Consider the following 20114-nt stretch of genomic DNA (forward strand, 5'->3'; position numbering starts at 1 on the left):
TTATGCACATGTACCCTAGAACTTAAAGTATAATAAAAAAAAAAAAACATTAAAAAAAAAGACTATAAGCCTTAACTTCTTCTCCCCACTTTTTAACTTTTTGTCCTTTCTCTATATATCTTATTGTACTATGTATTGAACAGTTACTGTAGTTACAATTTTTAGATGATTTATTGTCTTTCTGCTAAAGACAGGAGTAGTTTACACACCACAGTTACAGTGTTATAATATTCTGTTTTTATGTGTACTTACTATTACCAGTGAGCTTTTTACATTCAGATGATTTCTCATTGTTCATTTATATCTTATGCTTTGTTATCAAAGTATTCTCTTCAGCATTTCTTGTAGAACAGGTCTGATGTTGATGAAATCCCTCAGTTGTTGGTTGTATAGGAAAATCTTTATTTCTTCTTCATGTTTGAAGATTTTTGCCAGATATATTATCCTATGGTAGAAGTTTTGTTTTTTTTTTTATTATTTTCTTTCAGCACATAAATATGTCATGCCATTTTCCTCTGGTTTGTGAGATTTCCAGTGAAAACTCTGCTGCCAGACATATTGGAGCTCCATTGTTTGTTATTTTGTTTCTGTTCTCTCACTGCTTTTAGGATCCTTTCTTTATCCTTGTTCTTTATGAGTTTAATCATTAAAGGCATTCAGGTAGTCTTCATTGAGAAAATTCTGCTTGGTGCTGTATAACCTTCTTGTATCTAGATACTGATATCTTTCTCTAGGTTTGGGAAGTTATCTTTTATTATCCCTTTTAATAAACTTTCTTCCCCTATCTCTTTCTCTATTTCCTCTTTAAGCTAAAAAAAAACTCTCTGGTTTGTTCTTTTGAGGCTATTTTCTACATTCAATAGATTTACTTCATTGTTCTTTATTACTTTTTATTTTGTCTCCTCTGACTATGTATATTCAAATAGCCTGTCTTTGAGCTCACTAACCCTATTCTGCTTATCAATTCTGCTATTAAAAGACTGATGCATTCTTCAGTATGTCAATTGTATTTTTCAAGTCCAGGATTTCTGCTTAATTCTTTATGGTTATGTCTATCTCTTTGTTAAATTTATCTGATATCCCTTCTCTGTGTCATCTTGACTTTCTTTGAGTTTCCTCAACACAACTATTTTGAATTTTCAGTCTGAAGGGTCACACACTTCTGTTTCCCTAGTATTGGTCCCTGGTGCTTATTTACTTTATTTGGTAAGGTCATGTTTTTCTGAATGATTTTGATATTGTAGATGTTCATCTGTGTCTGGGCACAGAAAAGTTAGGTATACATTTTAGTCTTCTCAGCCTAGACTTCTTTGTACTGTTCTTCTTTGGTCGGCTTGCCAGATATTTGAAAGGACTTGAGGGTTGTGGTCTAAGCTCTATTTGCTTGTAAGGCACCCCAATCCAAGTAACACTGTGGTTCTTGCAGACTCACTGAGGTGCCACCTTGATAGTCTTGGACAAAATCTGGAAGAATTCTCTGGATTACCAGGCAGAGATACTTTTCCTCTTCCCTTACATTCTATGAAATGAACAGAGTCTGTCTCTATTCTCAGCCACCTGGAGCTTAGGGTCATATTTCACTATCACCTCTGTGGCTACCACCACTATGACAGTGATCAGCCAGACCTGAAACCAGCATAGTAGTGGATCTCACCCAAGTTTTGCTAAATCACTCCCAGACTATGTCATATGTTCAGTCAAGGCCTTAGGGCTCTACAGTCAGCAGGTAGCAAAGCCAACAATGTCTCTGTCCTTTACTTCAAGGTGGCGAGTTCCCCCAGGCCCTGAACATGTCTAAAGATGTCTTCTAGGAGCCAGGGACTAGAGAAAAAACATCTAGAAATCTACCTGGTATTCTGCTGTACTGCAGCTGAGCTGGCATGTAAGCCATAAGATGCAGTTCTTCCTACTTTTCTCTTCCCTTTCTAAAGACAGAATCCTTGTCCCATAGCCACAGCCACCACAAGCCCATAGGAAGTACTACCAGTCTACCACTAATATTTCCGTAAGTCCTAAGGGCTCTTCATTTAGCTTATGGTGAATGCTGTCTGAGTTGGAACTCACCTTTCAGGACTGTGGGCTCCCTTCTGGCCCAAGGCAGGTCCAGAAATGTCATCTAAGAGCCAACTCCTGCAATCAGGGATGCCAAGAGCCCTCTTGGTGCTATATCCACCTGTGGCTGAGCTGGTACCTAAGGTTCAAGATGAAGATCCCTTTGCTTTTTCCTATGTTTTTCTTAAATGGAAGGACTCTTGCCTCAATATCACCACAGCTGGGAATGTGTTGAATCTTACCTAAAGCTAGCAAGTCTCAAGATCTCACCCAAGCCCCTCAGTGTGGTGCCTGGATATTGCTGCTCAAAAGGCTCTTCATTTAGAAGGTAATGGATGCTTTCAAGACTTGGTTCTTCCCTTCAAGGCAACAGGTTCCTTTCTGGCCCAGGGTATGTCTAGAGATGTAGTTCAGAAGCTAGGGCCTGAAGAGTGGGCCTCAAGCCTCTGACCAGTGCCCAATTCTGCTGTGGCTGAACTGGTATCCAAGATGCAAGACAAAGTTCTTCCCACTCTTTCCTCTTCTCTTTTGTAGTGTAGAGTAGGGGTCTGTTTTGGTGTTGAGAGTTGTACATCCTAGACTTATGTGAGAGATGAGGCCAGTACTCCTTTAACTCCACATGGCCCCTCCAAATCCACTGTCTCTGGACTCAGTTCAGCACTAGGACATGGCTAGGATTTGCAATCCTTGTAGCCTAGACTGCCTTTCAGGTTTATTTAAAGCCCCAGAGGACTTCAGCCTATTGTGGATAGGCTAGTGGGAACTCAAGTTCAGAACACTGGGATCTGTGATTCCCCTCTTGCTAGGGCTGGATTCAATGTTCCCTCCATTTGTGGGCATCAGCTAAGTTTGGTCCCGTTTTGTTTCCTGCTACAATAGGGCAGCACTGAGTTCAATGCCTCACAAATGCTGTGACCTCTCTCTTTCCCGCAAACATGCAGGTGATGAGGTGTGAGGGATGATGGGAAGAGGCCATGTGTGTGATTCAAGACTGCTTTTGCTTCCCGTTCAGTGCCTTTCAGTTATATGAAGTTAAAATCATTTGCTGTGAGTGCTCACTTGATTTTTTGTTACTATGAAGGTGATTTTTTGTGTATGTAGATAGTTGTTAAAGTGGTATCCTTCTGTTGGGGAGCAATCAGTGGAGCCTTCTCTTATGCCATCTTGTTTCACTGGAAAATCAGGACACAGTTTTCAAGAAAGGATGAGAGTGAAACTAAAAGATCCACATGGGACTAAACCTATGATTTTGATTCTGTTAATTTTACTGATTGAGCTATCCCAGTAAGTAGATAAATTAGTTGAACATGATATCATTCTCAACTACATTATAATGGACTGACATACACATGACAAAAGTAGATTAAGTTAAACATAAGAGAAAGAAAAGTAAGACCACTGATAGCAAGACCAATGCTCATTTATCACCACTAAAGCTGGAGAAAATTAATGAATTTAATTGTCTTAGTCAAATCATTATTGGGGGAAGTAACTTGCAGCTAGCATTTTTATTATATAAATACTATTAAGTCCTGCTAAGTATCAGTAGAATTACTAAAACAAACAGAAAACAAAAACCACTGCTTCCATCTTACCTACAATACTGATATATGCATATATAAATTTACAAACATGCTTAGAGAGATTTTTGAAAATTGACTTGTAATTTTTACATAAAACACCTTGAATCTTTCCATTGTAAAAAAAAATGGCAATGAGACTTTATCAACTAATTTGGCATAGTACTTGTGAGGATTACATTATTAACAAAATGTTTATTGAAGTAGCTTCCAGGAAGTATAAACATGCCCTAAAACTTACCACATATAGTATGTGATAAAAATATGTAGTCATTGTTGTCATGGTAAAAACACTGGAGAAAAACAGTATCTGTAGTTATAGTATTGAAAACTTACCAGTTAATGATAGGTACCACTTAGCCTTTACTTAAGAACGACCACGTGCTGTTTATAATTTATTAAGACAAATATATTTCACTGACATTTGTCATTTCTTATTTGTGAATTGCCAAGAAAGTACAAAACACAAATATTACTTTTTCAAGAGTAGAAGATTTTTTCTCATTTTATTTTTCTTCAGTTACCCTATTATTTTATTTGGGGGAATAGATGCCATCAAAAAAAGTAAAGCAAGCCATAGAAACATCTGTCTGGTCAATTTTACTTAACCTTCACTGAGAAAAAATTGATGCATCTGATATTTGACCACTTAAAAAATTTGGAAAAAAGTAACTAGAGTCCTAGAGTAATAACCTATTGACATTTAATTAATTATGGAAATATTCTGTAGAATGGTATTTCACTTTTATATTAAAGTGATATATAAAATGAGCACCTTACTTTTTTCTTTCTTTATTTTTTTCTTGAGACAGGGTCTCATATGTTACCCAGGCTAAAGTTCAGTGGTGTGATCATGGCTCATTCTTGAAATTTAGAACTCCTTATGAGTTAAAATTTGCCTTTATTTTGTTGGAATTAACTCTTAGAAATATTGTAAGAAGTTCGGAAATAATTTTACTGAACTGATATTTTGTCTCACCAAATTCAGAAAGACATGAATTCAGAATTTAAAAATTCACAACACTCCAATGTAAGCCTACAGGTAAATGTGCCTTCAGTAGATTCAGAATTCACATAGTTTTATTTATTTTTCAATTTTTTAAATTATACTTCTAGTTCTGGAATACATGTGCAGAATGTGCAGATTTCTTACATAGTTATACATGTGCCTTGGTGGTTTGCTGCACCCATCAACCCGTGATCTACATTAGGTATTTCTCCTAATGCTAAATCTCCTCTAGCCTCCCACCCCAAACAGGCCCCAGTGTGTGATGTTCCCCTCCTTGTGTCCATGTGTTCTCATTGTTCAACTCCCACTTATGAGTGAGAACATGCAGTGTTTGGTTTTCTGTTCCTGTGTTAGTTTGCTGAGAATGATGGTTTCCAGCTTCATATGTGTTCATGCAAAGGAAATGAACTCATCCATTTTTATGACTGCATAGTTTTCTATAGTGTATATGTGCCACATTTTCTTTATCCAGGCTATCACTGATGAACATCTGGGTTGGTTCCAAGTCTTTGCTATTGTGAATAATACTGCAATATACATTGTGCATGTGTCCTTATAGTAGAATTATTTATAATCCTTTGGGTATATACCCAGTAATGGGATTGCCGGGTCAAATGGTATTTCTAGTTCTAGATCTTTGAGGAATCAACACGCTGTCTTCCACAGTGGTTGAACCAATTTACACTCCAATCAACAGTGATAAAGCATTTCTATTCCTCCACATCCTCGACAGCATCTGTTGTTTCCTGACTTTAATGATTGACATTTATTCTAACTGGTGTGAGATGGTACCTCATTGCACGTTTTGTTTTGTTTTGTTTTGTTTTGTTTTGTTTTGTTTTGTTTTATGGAGTCTTGCTCTGTCGCCTGGGCTGGAGTGCAGTGGCATGATCTCGGCTCACTGCAAACTCCGCCTCCCAGGTTCACTCCATTCTCCTGCCTCAGCCTCCCAAGTAGCTGAGACTACAGATGCCCGCCATCACACCCAGCTTATTATTTATTTATTTATTTTTGTATTTTTAGTAGAGATGGGGTTTCACCATGTTAGTTAGGATGGTCTCAATCTTCTGACCTTGTGATCTGCCGGTCTCGGCCTCCAAAAGTGCTGGGATTACAGGCATGAGCCACCGCACCCAGCCCTCATTGTGCTTTTGATTTGCATTTCTCTAATGACCAGTGATGATAAGCTTTTTTTTCATATGTTTCATATGGCCGCATAAATGTCTCCTTTTGAGAAGTGTCTGTCCATACCCTTCTCCTACTTTTTGATGAGGTTGGTTGTTTTTTTCTTGTAAATTTGTTTAAGTTTGTTGTAGATTCTGGATATTAGCCCTTTGCCAGATGGATAGATTGCAAACATTTTCTCCCATTCTGTAGGTTGCCTGTTCACTCTGATGGTAGTTTATTTTGCTGTGCAGAAACTCTTTAGTTTAATTAGATCTTATTTGTCAATTTTGACCTTTGTTGCCATTGCTTTTGGTATTTTAGTCTTGATGTCTTTGCTTGTATCTATCTCATGAATGGTATTGCCTAGGTTTTCTTCTAGGGTTTTTATGGTTTTAGGTCTAACGGTTAAGTTTTTAATCCATCTTGAGTTAATCTTAGTATAAGGTGTAAGGAAGGGGTCCAGTTTCGGTTTTCTGCATATGGCTAGCCAGTTTTCCCAACACTATAGGTAATCCTTTCCCCAAACCCCATCGTCTCAACCCGAAACCTCCTTAAACTGATAAGCAACCTTAGAAAAGTCTCAGGATACAAAATCAATGTGCAAAACTCACAAGCATTCCTATAGAGCAATAATAGACAAACTAAGAGCCAAATCATGAGTGAACTCCCATTCACAATTGCTACAAAGAGAATAAAATACCTAGGAATAAAACTTACAAGGAATATGAAGGATCTCTTCAAGGAGAACTACAAACCACTGCTCAAGGAAATAAGAGAGGATACAAACAAATGGAAAAACATTCCATGCTCATGAATAGGAAGAATCAATATCGTGAAAATGGCCATACTGCCCAAAGTAATTTATAGATTCAATGCTGTCTCCATCAAACTACCATTGACTTTCTTCACACAATTAGAAAAAATTACTTTGAATTTCATACGGAACCAAAAAAGAGCCTGTATAGCCAAGACGATCGTAAGCAAAACTAACAAAACTGGAGCCATCACACTACCTGACTTCAAACTATACTACAAGGCTGCAGTAACCAAAACAGCATGGTACTGGTACCAAAACAAATGTATATCCCAATGGAACAGAACAGAGACCTCAGAAATAATGCCACACATCTATAACCATCTGATCTTTGACAAACCTGATAGTTTTATTTTTAAATACCATGTGTGACCAACAAAACCATATTAATATGCTTGTCATTTATAACAGTCATGCTATAAAGAGTACATAGAATAAAATTTACCATCTTAAACTTTTTAATTGTTAGGTATACAGTTCGTTCATGCTAACTATATTCATATCACTGTGCAGCCAATCTGGAAACTTTTAATCTTGCAAAATTGAAACTTTATAATCATTTAACAAAAACTTCCCATTTTCCCCTATTTCCAACTCCTGGAAACCACCATTCTACTTTCTATTTCTATGAATATGATGCTCTAGATATCTCATATAAGTTAAATAATACAGCATTTGTCTTTTTGTTACTGACTTATTTTACTTAGCTTAATGTCTTCAAGGTTCATCCACGTCGTAGTGTGTGTCAGAATTTTTATTCTATTTAGGCTGAATGATATTACATTGCCTGCATATATACTACATTTTATTTATCCGTGTATCCATTAATCACTTGGATTTCTTTTATTTTTGTCTATTTTGAATGATGCTTAGATGTGAGTGTGCGATTATCTCTTCAATACCCTGCTTTCAATTATTTGCAAATATACCCAGAAATGAGATTGCTAGCTGATATGGTAATATTATTTTGTAACTTTTTGAAAAGCCACCAAACTATGTATGTACAAGAGTTCTGATTTCTTTACATTCTCTCACAGTATTTTTTAATTTTCACTTTTCTATATTAGACATTGTAATTGGTATGAGATGACACTCATTGTGGTTTTTATTTGCATTTTGCTAATCATTGGAGATTTTGAGCATCTTTTTATATGCTTATTGGCTATTTGTATATCTTCTTTAGAGGAATGTTTATTCAACCCTTTGTCCATTTTTTTAATTGAGTCATTTGGGTTTTCTTTTGTTGTTGAGTTGTAAGAGTTCTTTATGTATTCTGGATATTGACCCCATCAGACACACTATTTGCAAATATTTTCTCCCATTTTTTTGGCTTCTTTTTTACTCTGCTGAGTGTGTTTTTCAATGCAGTCTATCTTGTTTGGTTTTGATTTTTTTTTCTTTGCTTTTAGTATCAAATCAAAAATATCATTGCCAAATCCAATGTATAAACCTTTCCCTCTATGCTTTATTCTAAGAATTTTACAGTTTTTTCTCTTATGTTTAGGTCTTTAATCCAATTTGATTTAATATTTGCATATGGTATAAGTTAAAGGTCCAACTTTATTCTTTTGCATGTGGATATCCAGTTTAAGCATGGTTATTTGTTGAAGAAACCAGACTTTCCGCATTCGTCTTGGTTGACCCTACATGCAAAAGTTTAATATTGGGCTCTTTATTCTATTTCTAATTGCTTTTATTTCTTTTTTTCTTCCTCACCTCCTTTTTCCTTCTACTTGTCAAAAATTTTATACATTTAATTGTATAATATGTTTTGATATGTGTATACATGATGAAATGGCTAAATCAAGCTAATTAACATCATATGTATTGCCCAACAAAGTCACCATCTTGTGGGATGAGAATGTTTATAATATACTATCTTAGCAATGTTCAAATGTATAATTGATTGTTATTAACTATAGTCACTATGATGTAAAATAAGTTTCTTGAAATTATTGTCTAACTGAAATTATGTATTCTTTGACCAATAGCTCCCCAATCTCTCTGACTCTCAGGCTCTGATAACTGACATTCTACTCTCTGCTTCTATGAGTTCAATTGTTTTAGATTCTATATATGTGTGAGATCATGCAGTACTTGTGTTTCCGTGTCTGGTATATTTCACTTATCATATTGTCTTCTAGATTCATACATATCATCACAAATTACAGAATTTTCTCCTTTTTAAAGACAGAATAGTATTCCATTGTGTATAGAAAACACATTTCTTTATCTGTTCATTCATTGATGTCCAATTAGGTTGATTCCTTATGTTTGCTATTGTAAAAAAAAAAAGAAAAAAAAAAGAAGTTGAAATGAACATGGGAGTACAAATATCTCATCAACATACTGATTTAATTTTATTTGAAATATACCGACTAGTGAGATTGCTGGATTATATAGCAGTGTTTTTTTGTTTTGTTTTGTTTTTAATTTTTTGAAAAACCTCCACAGTGGTTTTCATAATAACTCTAATAATTTACACTGCCACCCATAACACACACATGTTCCCTTTTCTTCATATTTTCACCAACACTTATCTTTTGTCTTTTTGATAATGGCCAGTTGAACAAACAGGAAGTAATATATTATTGAAGTCTTAATTTGCATTTTTCTGATGATTAGTGACATTTAGTATTTTAAAATATAATTGCTAGGAATTTGTTTGACTGGTTTTGTTGTTGTTGTTTGTTTGTTTGTTTGTTTGTTTCTTTTTTTTTTTGAGATGGAGTCTCACTCTGTTGCCCAGACTGGAGTGCAGTGGCACGATCTCGGCTCACTACACATTCTGCCTCCCGGGTTCATGCCATTTTCCTGCCTCAGCTTCCCCTTTTGACTGTTTTTGAAAAATGTTTATGCAGATCCTATTCCTATTGAAATGGGTTATATATTTTCTTAATATTGAGTTCCTTTTATATCTTGGATATTAACCCATTATCAGATGTATGTCCTGGAAATACTCTCCCCTATTTAATAGGTTATCACTTCATTCTGTTTATTGTTTTCTTGGTTGTGTATGTGCTTTTTAGTTTGATGTAATTCCATTTGTCTACTTTTGCTTCTAATGCTTGTGCTTTTGGTGTCATATATAAAAATTATTGCCCAGATCAATGTTGTAGAGCTTTTCCTTTATATTTCTTCTAGTAGTTTCACAGTTGTAGGATTTACATTTAAGTGTTTAGTTTATCTTGAGTTGATTTTTTCATGTGATGTGAGATGAGGGTCTAATTTCTTTTTCTTCTGCATGTGGATATGCAGTTTTATCAACACCTTATTGAAGAGACTGTGTTTCCCCCATTGTGTGTTCTTGGCATCTTTGTCAAAAATCAATTGACCACAGATATTTGGATTTATTTCCAGACTTTCTATTCTGTTCCCTTGGTCAATGTGTCAGTTTTTATGCCAGTAATATGCTGTTTTTATCGCTATGATCTGTAGGAGATTTTAAAATCACATAGTATAACATCTTCGGCTTTGTTCTTTTTTGCTCAAGATTGATTTAGGTATTTGGGTTCTTTTCTGGTTCCATCTAAATGTCAAAATTGTTTTTCTATTTCTGTAAAAAATATCATTGAAATTCTGATAGAGATTGCATTGAATCTGTACATTGCTTTGAGTATTATGGACATTTTAACAATATTAATCATTAAAATCCATGAACATAGAATATATTTCCATTTATTTGTGTCTTCTACAATTTCTTTTGTCAGTATTGTATAATTTTGAGCTTACAGATTTTTCATCACCTTGGTTAAATTTTTCCAAGTCTTTTGGGATTTTTTTGTAGCCTTTGTAAGTGGCATTTTTGACTTATTTTTATATAGTTTTTCATTAGTGTACAGAAAAGTTACAGATTTTATATGTTCATTTTGTATTTTCCAACTTTACTGACATTGACTATTATTTTCAACGGTTATTTTGTTTAAGTCTTTTGAGGTTTTTCTCTTTTTTTACATGTAATATCATACCATTTGCAAACAGAGACGATTTAGCTTTACCCTTTCTAATTTAGAAATATTTTATTTCTTCTTTTTGCCTAATTGCTCTGGTTAGGACTTCCAATATTATGATGAATACAAGTGGAGAAAATGAGCAGCTTTTCTTGTTCTTAACATAGAGGAAAAATAAATCTTTCAACATTTCACTGTTGAGTATAATATTAGCTGTAGGCCTCTCATATGGTCTTTATGGTATAGAAGTACATTCCTGAAAAACTCATTAGTAGAGAGTTTTTGTAATGAAAGGATGTTGAATTATGTCAAATGATTTTACTACAACTGTTCTGATAATTGTATGGCTCTTGTCCATTCTGTTAATGTGGTGTACCATATTTATTTATTTACATATGTTTAATCCTCCTTTCTTCTTAAGAATCAATTCTGCTTGATTGTTGTGAATGATAATTTTAATGTGCTGTTGATTTGGGCTTACTAATATTATTTTATTTTACTTTTTTTTTTTTTTTTTAATGTTTTGAGAGCAAGTCCCTCTGTTGCCCAACCTGGAATGCAGTGGCATGATCTCGGCTCACCGCAATCTCTGCCTCCCAGGTTCAAGCAATTCTCTTGCCTCAGTCCCCTGAGTTGCTGAAATTAACAGGTGCACACCACCACGCCTGGCTAATTTTTGTATTTTTAGAGATGGGGCTTCACCATGTTGGCCAGGCTCATCTGAAACTCCTGACTTCAAGTGATCTGCCTGCCTCTGCCTCCCAAGGTGCTGGAATTACAGGTGTGAGCCACCACGCATGGCCAGGACTTACAATATGTTATTGAGTATACTTGCATCTATGTTCATCAGGGATATTGGCTTGTAATTTTATTTTCTTGAAATGCCCTTATCTGGCTTTAATATCTGAGTAATGATTGACTTACAAAATTCTTTTGAAAGTATTCTTTCCAGTCTTTTTTTGGAATAAATTGGGAAAGAATGGCATCTTTAAATGTTTGATAAAATTCAGCAGTTATCACTCCTATTCAACATAGTGTTGGAAGTTCTGGCTAGGGCAATCAGGCCAGAGAAAGAAATCAAGGGTATTCAGTTGGGAAAAGAATAAGTCAAATTGTCCTTGTTCACAGATGACATGATTGTATATTTAGAAAACCCCATTGTCTCAGCCCAAAATCTCCTTAAGCTGATAAGCAACTTCAGCAAAGTCTCAGGATACAAAATTAATGTGCAAAAATCTCAAGCATTCTTTTACACCAGTAACAGACAGTAATGCCCAAGGTAATTTATAGATTCATTGCCATCCCCATCAAGCTACCAATGAGTTTCTTCACAGAATTGGAAAAAAAACTGCTTTAAAGTTCATATGGAACCAAAAAAGAGCCCGCATTGCCAAGACCATCCTAAGTCAAAAGAACAAAGGTGGAGGGATCACGCTACCTGACTTCAAACTATACTACAAGGCTACAGTAGCCAAAACAGCATGGTAGTGGTACCAAAACAGAGATATAGACCAATGGAACAGAACAGAGTCCTCAGCAATAATACCACACATCTACAGCCATCTGATCTTTGACAAACCTGAGAAAAACAAGAAATGAGGAAAAGATTCCCTATTTAATAAATGGTGCTGGGAAAATTGGCTAGCTGTAAGTAGAAAGCTGAAATAGGATCCTTTCCTTACTCTTATATGAAAATTAATTCAAGATGGATTAGAGACTTAAATGTTAGACTTAATACCATAAAAACTCTAGAAGAAAACCTAGGTAATACCATTCAGGACATAGGCATAGGCAAGGACTTCATGTCTAAAACACCAAAAGCAATGGCAACAAAAGCCAAAATTGACAAATGGGATCTAATTAAATTAAAGAACCTCTGCACAGCCAAAGAAACTAACATCAGAGTGAACAGGCAACCTACGGAATGGAAGAAAAATTTTGCAATCTACTCATCTGACAAAGGGCTAATATCCAGGACCTACAAAGAACTCAAACAAATTTACAAGAAAAAAAAAACAACCCCATCGAAAAGTGGACAAGGGATATGAACAGACATTTCTCAAAAGAAGACATGCATACAGCCAACAGACGCAGGAAAAAAATGCTCATCATCACTGGCCATCAGAGAAATGCAAATCAAAACCACACTGAGATACCATCTCACACCAGTTAGAATGTCAATCATTAAAAAGTCAGGAAACAACAGGTGCTGGAGAGGATGTGGAGAAATAGGAACACTTTTACACTGTTGGTGAGATTGTAAACTAGTTCAACCATTATGGAAAACAGTATGGCGATTCCTCAAGGATCTAGAACTAGAAATACCATATGACCCACCCATCCCATTACTGGGTATATACCCAAAGGATTATAAATCATGCTGCTATAAAGACACACGCACACGTGTCTTCATTACGGCACTATTCACAACAGCAAAGACTTGGAATCAACCCAAATGTCCATCAGTGACAGACTGGATTAAGAAAATGTGGCACATATACACCATGGAATACTATGCAGCCATAAAAAAGGATGAGTTTGTGTCCTTTGTCGGGACATGGATGCAGCTGGAAACCATCATTCTCAGCAAACTATCGCAAGAATAGAAAACCAAACACCGCATGTTCTCACTCATAGGTGGGAACTGAACAATGAGGTCACTTGGACTTGGGAAGGGGTACATCACACACCGGGCCTATTATGGGGAGGGAGGAGGGGGGAGGGATTGCATTGGGGAGTTATACCTGATGTAAATGACGAGTTGATGGGTGCTGACGAGTTGATGGGTGCAGCACATCAACATGGCACAAGTATACATATGTAACAAGCCTGCATGTTATGCACATGTACCCTAGAACTTAAAGTATAATAATTAAAAAAAAAAAAAGAAATAAAAAAAAATTCAGCAGTTGAGCCATTAAGTTCTGGGCTTTTCTTTTTTGGGACACATTTACCTACTGATTTAATCTCCTGAGTTGTTATTGGTCAGTTCAGATCGTCTGTTTCTTTATAATTTAGTCTGCACACGTTGTATGTTTCCAGGAATTTATCCATTTTTTTCTAGATTATCCAAAAGTTGGCATATAATTGTTCATAGTAGACTCATTATTCTATGCATTTCTGTGGCAACTGTCACAATGTCTCTTTTATTTCTGACTTTATTTATTAGAGTCTTCTCTTTTTTCTTTGTTAGTCTAACTAAAGGTTTGTTGATGTTACGTTTTCATAAAAGTAGTTTTTACTTTGTTGATTTTTTTTCTCTTGTTTTCCTATTCTGTATTTCATTTATGCCTTCCCTTATCTTTATTATTTCTTCACTTCAGTTAATTTTGGGATTAGTTTGTTCTGTTTCTAACTTCTTGATGTATAACATTAGAATGTTTATTTTAAATCTTTCCTCTTTTTTGATGTAGGTGTTTACTGCTGTAAACTTTCCTCTTAGGAATGTTTTGGCTGCATCTCATAAGTTTTAGTATGTTTTGTTTCCAATTTCACTTGTCTCAACATTTTTTAAATTTTTATTTTAATTTCTTCTCTGACACATTGGTAGTTTGGTGGCATGTTTAATTTCCAAATATTTGTGAATTTTTCAAATTTTCTTCTTTTATTGATTTATGGTTTCATACAATTATAATTGGAATAGACACTTCATATTATTTCAATTTCTGAAATTTGTCAAGCCATTTTTGTGGTCTAATATTGATCTGTTCTGGAGAATGTTTCATATGTGCTACAGAAAAATGTTTGCTGTCGTTGGATGAAATGTTCTGTTATGTATATAACTGTTAGGTCAGTTTAGTCTAAAGTATAGTCCAATTTTAAATTTTCATTATGTATCTTCTGTCTGATAATGTTTCAATTATTGAAAGTGCAGTACCAGGACTTCAGATTATCATGGTGGATGGGAGGCAGGACTAGATTGCAGCTCTGATTCAGACAGACAGAGCACAGTGTGGAGGCGTACATCGTGAATTTTAGCTCCAGAAGGACTGCAGGAGTAAACCAGGAACCCTGAAAGGATCCACAGACCCTCTGAAGGAAGTAGATTGCTTCTGCAGGACCCAGGAGACACCTCAAATACTGAGTGCCCAAACTGCAAAAACGGGAAAGGGAGATCCTCCGCCCCGAGCACACACCCTCACGGGGAAACTGAAGGTCTAGTTTGCAGGAGAAGTTTCTGACCTTACCTGGAGCTGAGTAAATTTAGAGAGCTGAGCAAAATGCAGGGGTAGAGGAAGCAGTGGGAAAGGTCCTGGGAGCTCGCTGGGTTCACAAGCAAGCCATTCCTGCCTGGCACAACAGGGATCATTTGGGAGGGAGGCCAGAAGCACGGGGAAAGTGCCAGAGGGAGGAGAAAGTCTCCATCTGAACTTTGTAAGAATTTAAACTGGGCGAGAAGCTTCCTGGCCAGAACTCCGGGGTAGGCATGAATCCTGCCTGCAGACTCCACAGGGTGGGGAAGAACTAAAGCCTTTTTTTTTTTTTTTTTTTTTTTTTTTTTTTCAGCTGTAAGGTAGGTAGCCTGGGGCAAGTTTTCAGCCCTGCTTATCCACTGTCTGGAAACAGAGGCAGTGCTGTTGGGGGTCGCAGTGGGAGTGAGACAAACCCTTCAGATGGTATGAGAGCTGGGTGAAGCCTGTGACTACCAGCTTTCCCCTACTTCCTTGACAACCTGCATGACTCACCAGAAGCAGCCATAATCCTCCTAGGTACACAAATCTATTGACCTGAGAAACTCACCCCCACCCCCACAGCAGTCACAGCAAGGCCTACCCAAGAAGAGTCTGAGTTCAGACATTCCTAGCTGTGCCCCGACCTACCCAACCAGATAGTTGAAGACAAAGTGCATATACTCTTGGGAGTTCTAGGGTCCTGCCCACCGCCTTTTCCTCTCCATACTACCACAGTTGATGCTCTCTGGAAATCACCACCTCCTGGCAGGAGGCCAACCAGTACAAAAATAGAACATTAAGCCACCAAAGCTGAGAGCTCTCACAGAGTACAATTCACCCCTGACAACAATCACTGCGGCTCCGCTCTCAAGAAGCCACATCCATAAGAAAAGGGAGAGAGTACTACATTAAGGGAACACCCCGTGGAACAAAAGAATCTGAACAACGGCCTTTAGCCTTAGTCTTTCCCTCTAACAGAGCCTACCCAAATGAGAAAGAACCAGAAAACCAACTATGGTAATATGACAAAACAAAGCCCTTTGACACTCCCAAAAAATCACACTAGCTCACCAGCAATGGATCCAAACTAAGAAGAAATCCCCGATTTACCTGAAAAAGAATTCAGGAGGTTGGTTATTAAGTTAAACAGTGAGGCACCGGAGAAAGGCAGAGTTCAGTGACAGGAAATAATAATAATAAAAAAAGATACAAGAAGTGAAGGGAGAAATATTCAAGGAAATTGATAGCATAAAGAAAAAACTATCAAAACTTCAGCAAACATTGGACACACTTATAGAAATGCAACATGTTCTGGAAAGTCTCAGCAATAGAATTGAACAAGTAGAAGAAAGAAATACAGAGCTCAAAGACAAGGTATTTGAATTAACCCAATCAAACAAAGACAAAGAAAAAAGATAAGAAAATATGAGCAAAGCCTCCAAGAAGTCTCAGATTATGTTAAATGACCAAACCTAAAAATAGTCAGTGATTCTTAGGAATAAGATAAATCTAAAAGTTTGGAAAACATATTTGGGGAAACAACTGAGGAAAACTTTCCCAGCCTTGCTAGAGATCTAAACATCCAAATATAAGAAGCACAAAGAACACCTGGAAAATTTATTGCAAAAAGATCATCACCTAGGCACATTGTCATCAGGTTATCTAAAGTAAAGACAAAAGGAAAGAATCTTAAGAGCTATGAGACAAAAGTACTAGTTAACCTATAATAAAAAACCTCTCAGATTAACAGCAGGTTTCTCAGCAGAAAGCCTACAAGCTAGAAGGAATTAGGGTCCTATCTTCAGTCTCCTTAAACAAAACAATTATGAGCCAAGAATTTTGCATCCAGTGAAACTAAGAATCATATGTGAAGGAAAGGTACAGTCTTTTACAGATAAACAAATGCTGAGATAATTTGCCACTACCAAGCCACCACTACAAAAACTGCTAAAAAGATCTCTAAATCTTGAAACAAATCTTAGAAACATATCAAAACAGAACCTCTATAAAGTATAAGTCCCATAGGCCTTATAAAACAAAAATACAATTTAAAAGGCAAAAAACAAAAAACAAAAAACCAAAATGCACAGGAAATGAATATCATGATGAAAGGAAGGATACTTCACATCTCAATACTAACATTGAATATAAATAGCCTAAATGCTCCTCTTAAAAGATACAGCACTGCAGAATAGATAAGAAACCACAAACCAACCACCTGCTGCCTTCAAGAGACTCACTTAATGTATAAGGATTCACATAAAGTGGTGGAAGGCATTTGAGGCAAATGGACACCTAAACTAGCAGGGGTAGCTATTCTTACATCGGACAAAACAAACTTTAAAGCAACAGTTGTCAAAAAAGACAAAGAGGGACATTTTATAATGATAAAAGGCCTTGTCCAACAGGAAAATATCACAGTCTTAAACATATATGCAGCTAACACTGGAGCTCCCAAATTTATAAAACAATTACTAATAGACCAAAGAAATGAGATGGACTGCAACACGATAAAAGTGGGGGACTTCAATACTCCACTGAGAACACTAGAAATGGGTCATCAAGACAGAAAGTGAACTCCAAAAGGAAAATTTGAAACCATACAAATACATATAAATTAAATAACCTGCTCCTAATGATTATTGGGTCAAAAGGAAATCAAAATGAAAATTTAAAAATTCTTCAAACTGAACAATAATGACACAACCTATCAAAACCTCTGGGATACAGTAAAGATGATGCTAAGAGTAAAGTTCACAGCCCTGAACACCTACAACTAAAAGACTGAAAGAGCACAGGCTGACATTCTATGGTCACACCTCAAAGAACTAGAGAAAGAAGAACAAACCCAACCCACACCCAACAGAAGAAAGGACATAACCAAGACCCACAAGTAATGGAGATATAAAAATGCCCTGACAAAAAATTTCAAATAATTGTCATAAGGAAGCTCAGTGAACTAGAAAATGTGGGCACACAATTTAATGAAATTAGAGAAACAATAAACAAGATAAAAATATAACAGAAGTATACTGAAATCATTAAAAAGAAATTCTGGAGTTGAAGAACACAATGAATAAAATGAAAAAGCAATAAATAGCAAAAACAGAAGAACTGATGAAGCAGAAGAATGAATATGTGAACCTGAAGATAGATTACTTGAAAATTAACTCAAGAGAAACAAGATCTTTGCCACCCAGGTAATCAGTATAATAATTGATAGGTAGTTTTTAATCCTTACCCTCCTCCCAACCTCTACCCTCAAGTAGGCCCCAGTGTCTATTGTTCTCTTCTTTGTGTCCATGTGTACTCAATGATTAGCTCCCACTTACAAGTGGGAGCATGTGGTGTTTTTTGTTCTGTTCCTGCATTTATTTGCTTAGGACAATGCCATAGGAGTAGTATCAGATAAGTTTTAAAAAGATGATTTCAAGAAAGACATTTATCAAACATTTTTACAGTAAAATATCAATTTGACCTTTTGTTTCTCATTTTACTTTTCTCTTACAAAGACACATAAAACTTGCTTCTCATACCCAGTACCAATAAATAAAACACTTTTTACCAGTCCAAACAATACATAAAGATATTAAATAAAAAGCAACCATATCCTTCTTTTCATCTGCCTTTTCCTCATTCTAGCACTCAAAGGCAAACATTGTCAAGAGTTCCTTGTGTTTCTGTTAAAAAACGTGTACTGTAAGAGTAACTATTCTCCCTGATTACATTTTTTTGCTTCTTTACAGTCCTCCACAAGAGTGAGATATTAATATTTTAGAGCTGGAATATGATCATGCCATCACCCTGCTTGAAGCCCTCATTATTTACCACTGCATTGGAAATAGAATTTATATCTACAAATTCCTACATGATCTTGCCTAGGACTACTTCTCTCCCTCATTGCACACATTAATGTCTGAGTTCAGATAAAGTGGCCTTTACTTAAATTCTCTAAGAGAAGTTCTTTCCCAACTCAGAATTTTGAATATGTTCTTTCATCTACTGAATGTCTTTTCCCTCAACTCTTGCACAGTCAGCCCCTTCTCATTCTTCCAGTCTCAGTTTACTGCTAGCTACTCAGAAAAGGTATCCCTGACCACCAGATTTAAAATAAGTCTTGGCACACCGCAGTATTATCTATTCTTCATTCTTTTATTTTCTTTCACAGTAATATACCACAATTTGTAATTTTTTGCTGACTTTTGCTTATTTGTTTATTTTCTGCCTCTTCCACTGCTCAGTGCACTAAGTTCTAGGATTGTATGTTGCTCATTTGTACTGTTCACTGATGGGCATGTAGAACCTAGAACTGAGTTAGTACATCTTAGATACATAACAGTCATTTTTTTGTAAGACAAGTACTGATGTGTTTTCTCTCATTAGAGATTGGTTTGCATTTTCTAGAATTTACTGTGAATTGAATCTTTTAATATTTATTCATATTGTCATGTATATCAATCTTTGTTTTTCTTTTTGAGTAGTATTTCATTGTGGGAATACCACAATTTGTTTATGCATTCACCTGTTAATGAACATTTGGATAGTTTCAAGTTTCTTGCTATTACAGATTAAGTTGCTATTAATATTCATATACAAGTATGAAAATATGCTTTCTTTTATCTTAAGTAAATACTGGGCAATGTTATCACTAGATAATATGGTAAAATGTGTTTTTAACAACATGTGGACATGCCAAACTGTTTTCCAAAGTCACTGTAGCAGTTTACATTTTTATCAACAGTGTATCAGCGTTCCTTTACATCCTTGACAGAATTTGGAATGATCTTTAGAAGAAAAATTCAGACATTCTAATGGACATGTAACGGTATCTTATTGTGATTTTGATTTACATTTCCCCAATGACTAATGATTTTAAGCATCTTTTCATGTGCTTATTGGCTATTTACATTTATTTTTATCTATAAATCATGTGTCATTAAACAACAGGGATACATTCTGAAAAATGTATCCTGAGGCTATTTTGTCATTGTGTGAATATCATACAATGTACTTAAACAAACTTTGATAGTTTAGCCTGCTACACACCCAGGCTATGTAATATAGCCTATTGCTCCTAGACTACAAACATATATGGCACGTTGCTGTACTAAATACTGTAGGCAACTTTAACACAACGGTAAATGTTTATGTATCTATGCATAGAAAAAATACAATGAAAATATGGTATAAAAGGTGAAAAAACGATACACCTGCATAAAGCACTTACTTTTGTGAATAGAGCTTATAGGACTGAGAGTAGCTATGAGTCAGTTGGTGAGTAGTAAGTGAATGTGAAGGCCTGGGACATTATTGTGCACTATTGTAGACTTTATAAACACTGTACACTTAGACTAGACTAAATAAAAAAGT

Source organism: Piliocolobus tephrosceles, chromosome 12 (assembly GCF_002776525.5).
Source record: "Piliocolobus tephrosceles isolate RC106 chromosome 12, ASM277652v3, whole genome shotgun sequence".
NCBI classification, from domain to species: Eukaryota; Metazoa; Chordata; class Mammalia; order Primates; family Cercopithecidae; genus Piliocolobus; species Piliocolobus tephrosceles.